Below are 6,555 nucleotides of genomic sequence, written 5' to 3' on the forward strand. Positions count from 1 at the left end.
CCGAGCGACCGGTTCTCACCGCCCGTCGGTCACCGCAAATAGCGCGACCTGTCGGACGTGAAGAGGAAGCGCCGCGATCGCCATCCGGTGGTAACACCGGAAATGAGAAGCGACCGCGACATACTCCCCCCCCAGTCCGACCGGTCGGCCCTACAGTGTGCCTAGGGCAGCTGGTCAGGCGGAACGTCCTCCAGCCCTTCAACATCCGACATATAGATGGGGGGCGCGTTCAGTATGGATTCGACGTCCGGCTCCAACTCCATCTGCTCCACCGTGTCGGGCTGTATAAACGTACATAAGGTCGGATCCGGTCGATCACCTCCCACAAATACGACCGGCAGACTATGGCGACGGTTTCCGTTCGTATCTAATACGTCCGAAACCCCGTGCCGCCCTCCGACCTCCCTCTCCGAGATCACTCTCTGGCGAGGTATTTGACGTGGTGGCACAGTAAGTGTCTGGCTTGGTGCCCCAGCGTGTAATATCACTGGTTCTTGACTCACTGTTCGAGCTGGGGACTGTGTCCGTTCCGGAGTCCGGTTGGAACGAGGACGGAAACGACCGTTCTCGTCGCGCATATTGTGACGGTTAGTCACCGGGCGACTTACCGATGCCGGTGGTCGTTCGAGCCGTTGTTGAGCCGGCTGCCGGGTACGCGGGGTGTGAGGTATCGTACGTCGCACACGCGTTCTCCTGCCCCGTGGTCCGTGGCCTTCCATGCCTCCTGAGCTGCGACCACTATCGGCGACTCCTCTCTCGTAGATGGCCCAGAGTAGAGGGTTGGCGCGGATCTCCCATAACTCCGCCCGCCTTGCCCTCTCGACCGTCCATTCCGTCGGAACGTCGTCGGCGGGTTCCCCCATTAAGGTGGATACCCCTCTCCTCATCTTCCGCATCACGCTTCGCATCATCGCGACGACCTCTGCCGTGGCGGCACGTGATGGGCGATTGGGTCGGTTTTGGCCTCCCGATCGCCTGGAGTGTAGTCTTGAGACCGTCGGCTGGTGATCTGCCATTCTGTAACCAATCAAAATCGTTAGAGTACTCCAATTGAGCTGCACGTTTAAGGGCCGAAACGTGAAGCTTCAACTGGCTTTTACCTTTGGTTACATAGACCCCCAGACCTGATCTTTTACCAATTTGCACTGGACCTAGCCATTTTGGTGCAAAACCCGCATGAAATTTCTTTTCAGCGCTAGACAGGGGATGTGCGCGGTAATAAACCCAATCCCCTTCCGTAAAACGATCTAGGTGATTTTTTAGCCGGGTAGGTGTGGTCCTGCNGATGATTTTTTTGCCGAGTAGGTGTGGTCCTGCGATGACTTTTACCGAAGTTCAATCCGAGTTCATCGGAGGGTTGCTCTCCCCCCCCGGAAAAATTTATTTTTCCACCGGATCGTCCGGTGTTTTCAGATTTTCCCGGTTCCTCTGTGGAAAATTGAACTTTTTCCGGTAATTCTTCGGTAAAAGTTTCTGTTCTACTGGACAATTCCTCCTTTCTTTGGGTATCTCCTAAATTTTCCGGTTTTTTACCCGTAGAACTGATGTCCAGTAGCCAATCACCGGGAGCTTTTGCTTCGCGTCCAAAAGCTAAGACTGATGGTGTGCATCCCGTCAGTCTGTTCCTGCGGTTTCTCANTTCGCGTCCGAAAGCTAAGACTGATGGTGTGCATCCCGTCAGTCTGTTCCTGCGGTTTCTCACTGAAAAAAGAATACTTGGAATGCAACTGTCCCACTGGCTATGTGGTTTTTCAATCAGCGCAGTCCGTAATCCTTTTTTCAAGTCCTGATTTCGGCGCTCAACTGGATTTGCCCTGGGGTGATAGATCGGTGTCGTCCAACCTTGTGTTCCCCACTTCTCCAGTGCTTTCTCCATTGCTTTGGAGACAAATTGCGTTCCGTTGTCAGACAAGAGCGCTCGAGCGTAACCGAAACGTGAGAAGAACTCTCTTTCTAACGTATCGGTGATTGACTTGGTAGTGGCCTGGCCAAGTGGATAGGCCTCCACCCATCTACTATAGCAGTCCGTTGCTACTAGTAGGCATGTTTTCCCGCGCGCAGTCCTGGGATATGGGCCCATAAGATCAATACTTATGACCTCCCATGGCTGGCGTGGCTTTCTCGGTGTCATCGGATCTTGCGGTTTCCGATTCAAAGGCTTGACACATGCGCAAATGTGACACCTCGCGACGTATTGTCTCACCGATTCCCTAATACCGGTCCAGTAGAAACGCTTACCGATGCTACGGTAGGTTTCTTTCCAACCTGGATGCCCGGCTAGTTCATGGTCATGATACCTCCATAGTAGGTGATCAGCCATGTCCGACGGAACGACGATGATGTTTTCGCCGGATCCCTCCGGTCCTTTCAGTAAAATACCGTTTTTCAGGTGGTATTTACCGAGAATGTACCGTGGAATTGTATTTTTACCCCGGAGTGTCCGAACATTTTCGGCCAAACTTTTGTCTTCGGTTTGCCACTGTATAATGTCCGAAACACTTATATTTTCCGGGTGGTTTCCGTCAAATATTGCCCCTATGTGATCTTCTCCGGAAAAATCATCCGTTGACGGTGGATCATGGAACTTTTCGTCCAAACTTCCCTCATTTACCGGTGCTTGATCCACGGGGTTTCTTGACAACGCATCCGCGGCTTGGTTTTCGACTCCAGGCACATGTTGGATATTGAAATCGAACGATCCCAGTTGTAACGCCCAACGTGTAAGTTTACTGTTGGTGTCTCTGGTGTGATGAAGCCATTTGAGCGCTAAGCTATCGGTAAGTAATGTAAACTTACCGGTCTCTAAGTATGGACGGAAACGATCAACGGCCCACACTATGGCTAAACACTCACGTTCGACGGCAGAGTACCTTGTCTGAGCGGGAGAAAGTTTTCGGCTGGCATATGAGATAACCCTTCTCTGCCCGGTTTCTTCCCGCTGGAACAGTACGGCACCTACTCCTACTTCACTTGCGTCCGTTTGTAGAAAGAAAGGTTTACCCTGAAGTGGAGAACAGAGTTTAGGTGCGGTAGCCAGCGCTTCCTTGAGCTTGTTAAATGCTTCTCGCTCCCGTACTGCCCATCGCCATTTAATTCCTTTTGCTAAAAGATCTGTTAACGGTGCGGTGATTTCAGTGTAGTTTGAAACAAACTGACTATACCAACCACATACCCCGAGAAACTTTTGCAAATCTTTTACCTTTTTTGGTTCAGGAAAATCGGCGATTGCGATTAACTTTTCTGGTTCCCGATCAATTCCGGTTGAATCAACAATGTGCCCGAGAAAATTGATCTGTGAAACCCCAAAATTACATTTTTTTTGTTGAACAGTTAACCCGTGTGTTTGTAACCGTTCTAGGACTCGTTGTAGGTGATTGAGATGTTCGTCCATACTCAATGAATACACCACAATGTCATCCAGGTATACAAACACGAATTTACCAACGTATCCACGCATAACCTCGTTCACCAACCGTTGAAAAGTAGCCGGGGCGTTTTTAAGGCCGAAAGGCATTACTTTAAATTGGTAGAGGCCCATCTGTGTGCGAAACGCGGTGAGTGGTCGTGACGCTGGTGTCAGACCTACTTGCCAATAACCGGACTTCAGGTCGATGGTGCTGAAGACGTTAGCGCCACCCATCCCTCTGACCATGTCATGTAAGTCGGGCATTGGATGTGCGTCGGACTCCGTCTGAAGATTGAGTCTTCGGTAGTCGACGCATAACCGCTGAGAGCCATCTTTCTTTTTAGCGAGAACTACGGGAGCTGCCCATGGCGAGGTACTTGGTTCTACAAACCCTTGCTCCTCCATTTCTCGCACCATATTAGAAATGATGTCCTGTTTCTCGCGATTATATGGGTATGCATTTAAGGCAGCCGGCGTATTTTTGTTTAACCGGATATCATGTTCAATGATACGAGTTCTTCCGACTTCCCCGGAGAAAACTTTAGGGTACTTTCGTATAATTGACCGCACTTCTTCAGGATACTCTCCTTCCGGTACAATTACTTCTTGAACAGACCCTTTCTTCGATTTATGTTTTCTCCAGCACACCGTTGTACGTTTTTCAGTACCCATGTGAATGGTACACGCCTGGTAATCCCATGATACTTCCTGTTTCACCAAAAAGTCATGTCCTAGGAAGATGTCCCCAATCAAGTGGTCGAGTACTGCGGCTCTGAACGTCACCTGAAGTTCAGACACCCTTGCTGTGAATTCAGCGTACTCGTGAACCTGCACGGTCCGGTTGTCAGCCATAGTGACCACATGTGGTTCTTCTTCTACCAATTTCCCATATTTGCGTGCTACCCACGGTAAAACGTAAGATCTCGTGGCTTGAGAGTCTAACGGCGCAACAACTATTCCCGTAGGGAACTCCAGTTCAATTGCCGGTAATGGCACATTGTAACTTTTTGGTGTCCCGGTTGATGTCGCTTTTTTACCGTTCTTGGTTGGGTTTGAATGACGCATGGTTTCTACCGTGATCTTCTCCGGTTCCGAAAACATATTTGAATCCTGGTCGGATTCTGTTCGGATCCCGTTGTCGATAGAAACATTTTCTCCGGAGAAAAGTTCAGCTGCCCGGAGACGTATATTGTATAACGAATCCGTGTCAGATTTTCTCCGTCGATTTTGAATTCCGCGGGAAGGAGTGAACTCCTCAGAGAGTTTTACCGGGAAAGACTTCGGGACCGACAACAAAGTACTTGTTAGAAGGTCTTGTTCCGGGTCTTCCGGGATTTTGTTCGGTAAATGGTCCTCGGAATGTGCTGTTAATGTTCCTTGGTCAGGACGCATTGAGCTACATTCCAGTATTTCCGAAACTTCTCCCTTTTCGGTTTTCTCCCGAAAATTATCCTTTCCTTCGGATCCAATTGCGGCAAACTGCATTTTGGTTTGTCCCTCCGATCCCTTTATGTGTTCTTGAGCAGAACTTCGGGCTTGGGACTTTTTTTTCGGCGGTTTTCGGGTTTTAACACTTTCTGTCCGGGCGATTTTCCGTGGATCGACCGGAACTCTTCCCGTTTCCCGACTCTTTCCGGTTTTTGTCCGGGTAGTTCGCCCACCAGTGATCCTACCGACTGCGCCACTTGATGTATTCGAGGTAGTAATTATAATAATAATGACAACAACAATAATAATAAGTAAACCAATAGCGTTTTTTATTAGTCACTACAACAATAATCTTAATTATCCAATAATTAAATAAAATTATCTTTAGTTCCTCATGAAAGGTCAACGTGACAGATCGAAGAAGAAAAAAACGAAATCAATAATATCCAGCACCGAGCGACCGGTTCTCACCGCCCGTCGGTCACCGCAAATAGCGCGACCTGTCGGACGTGAAGAGGAAGCGCCGCGATCGCCATCCGGTGGTAACACCGGAAATGAGAAGCGACCGCGACACGTTATACACACACGTTATAGTCGTGGTGTAAAGTCCAATAAATGCCTAGCGTTGAATATCCGCTGCATTAATGCGTTAGTCAGTCATCTTCGTGATACCAAAAGCGATCCGTCGTCCGTCTATTTTGAACACCGGCCTATCTTTCGATTTCTCACCTCAAGTCGTCAACTTCTTTTAGTGAAAAGTTATTATAAATTGTTTCTCTGATACCTTTATTTTCTTGGTTTCTTGTTTTTTATTTTTATTGGATAAACTTGATAGATATGCGGAAATATTTAAAAAAACCTTCGGGGTAATGCCGTAATGTTAAAAACATTTTAGAAATTGTTTCTCTTTTGACCATTTTAAATTAATAGGATGTACCCACCAACGATGCTTATATTTTTCACTTTTTTCCGAGCTTGGTGGTTTTTATTTAAAGTGTACACCAAATAAACCGCTTCTTGCAAAATCAAGTCAAATTTTTTTAAATCATTCACTTAAAAAATAACAAATATGATGACTGACTAGTCAAATGAAAAAAGTTAGAAACGTCTCTGCAATGTTTTACTATATTTTTCCCACGCGTCGCAAACGCATCATTATAATAGCTTAATGTGTAAGCAAAGCAGCGTAACGTCTTAAACGCGCGTTTTAAAAACGCTCATTCAAAAACGGGTAGTGAGAAACCACTTTATGTACCATATACGGAAGGATTATTAACTTGATCAAGTATATTGTATGTATAGCGTTCACCATGACAGCAATAGTTCTGTTTTTTGATTACAAGACGGGATATAACGTACGCGAGCCCATTGGGAGAGCGAAACATTAAATTTATCTACACCATAAGAAATAATAATAGATATAAAGGTTCACATTTTGTCACGTTACAGATTATATAAGTTTTTAACATTATTAAAATAATGACAACATATTTTGAAAATATAAGCTATGTTGTAATAAAAAATAATTTTTGCTAATAAAAATAAAAAAAAAATATTGTAAAAAACATAGATCTTTTTCAACTGAACTTTTGAAAATGTTCCGGAAATACTGCGTTCTTTAAACATATATCAAATCAAAGGTTATGTTATATACTATCAAATGAAAAAAAAAAATTTGTCCCGACATCTTATCTTCTATGTGCAAATGGCTGTCGAAAATT

Source organism: Daktulosphaira vitifoliae, unplaced genomic scaffold (assembly GCF_025091365.1).
Source record: "Daktulosphaira vitifoliae isolate Bord-2020 unplaced genomic scaffold, ASM2509136v1 Scaffold_2, whole genome shotgun sequence".
NCBI classification, from domain to species: domain Eukaryota; kingdom Metazoa; phylum Arthropoda; class Insecta; order Hemiptera; family Phylloxeridae; genus Daktulosphaira; species Daktulosphaira vitifoliae.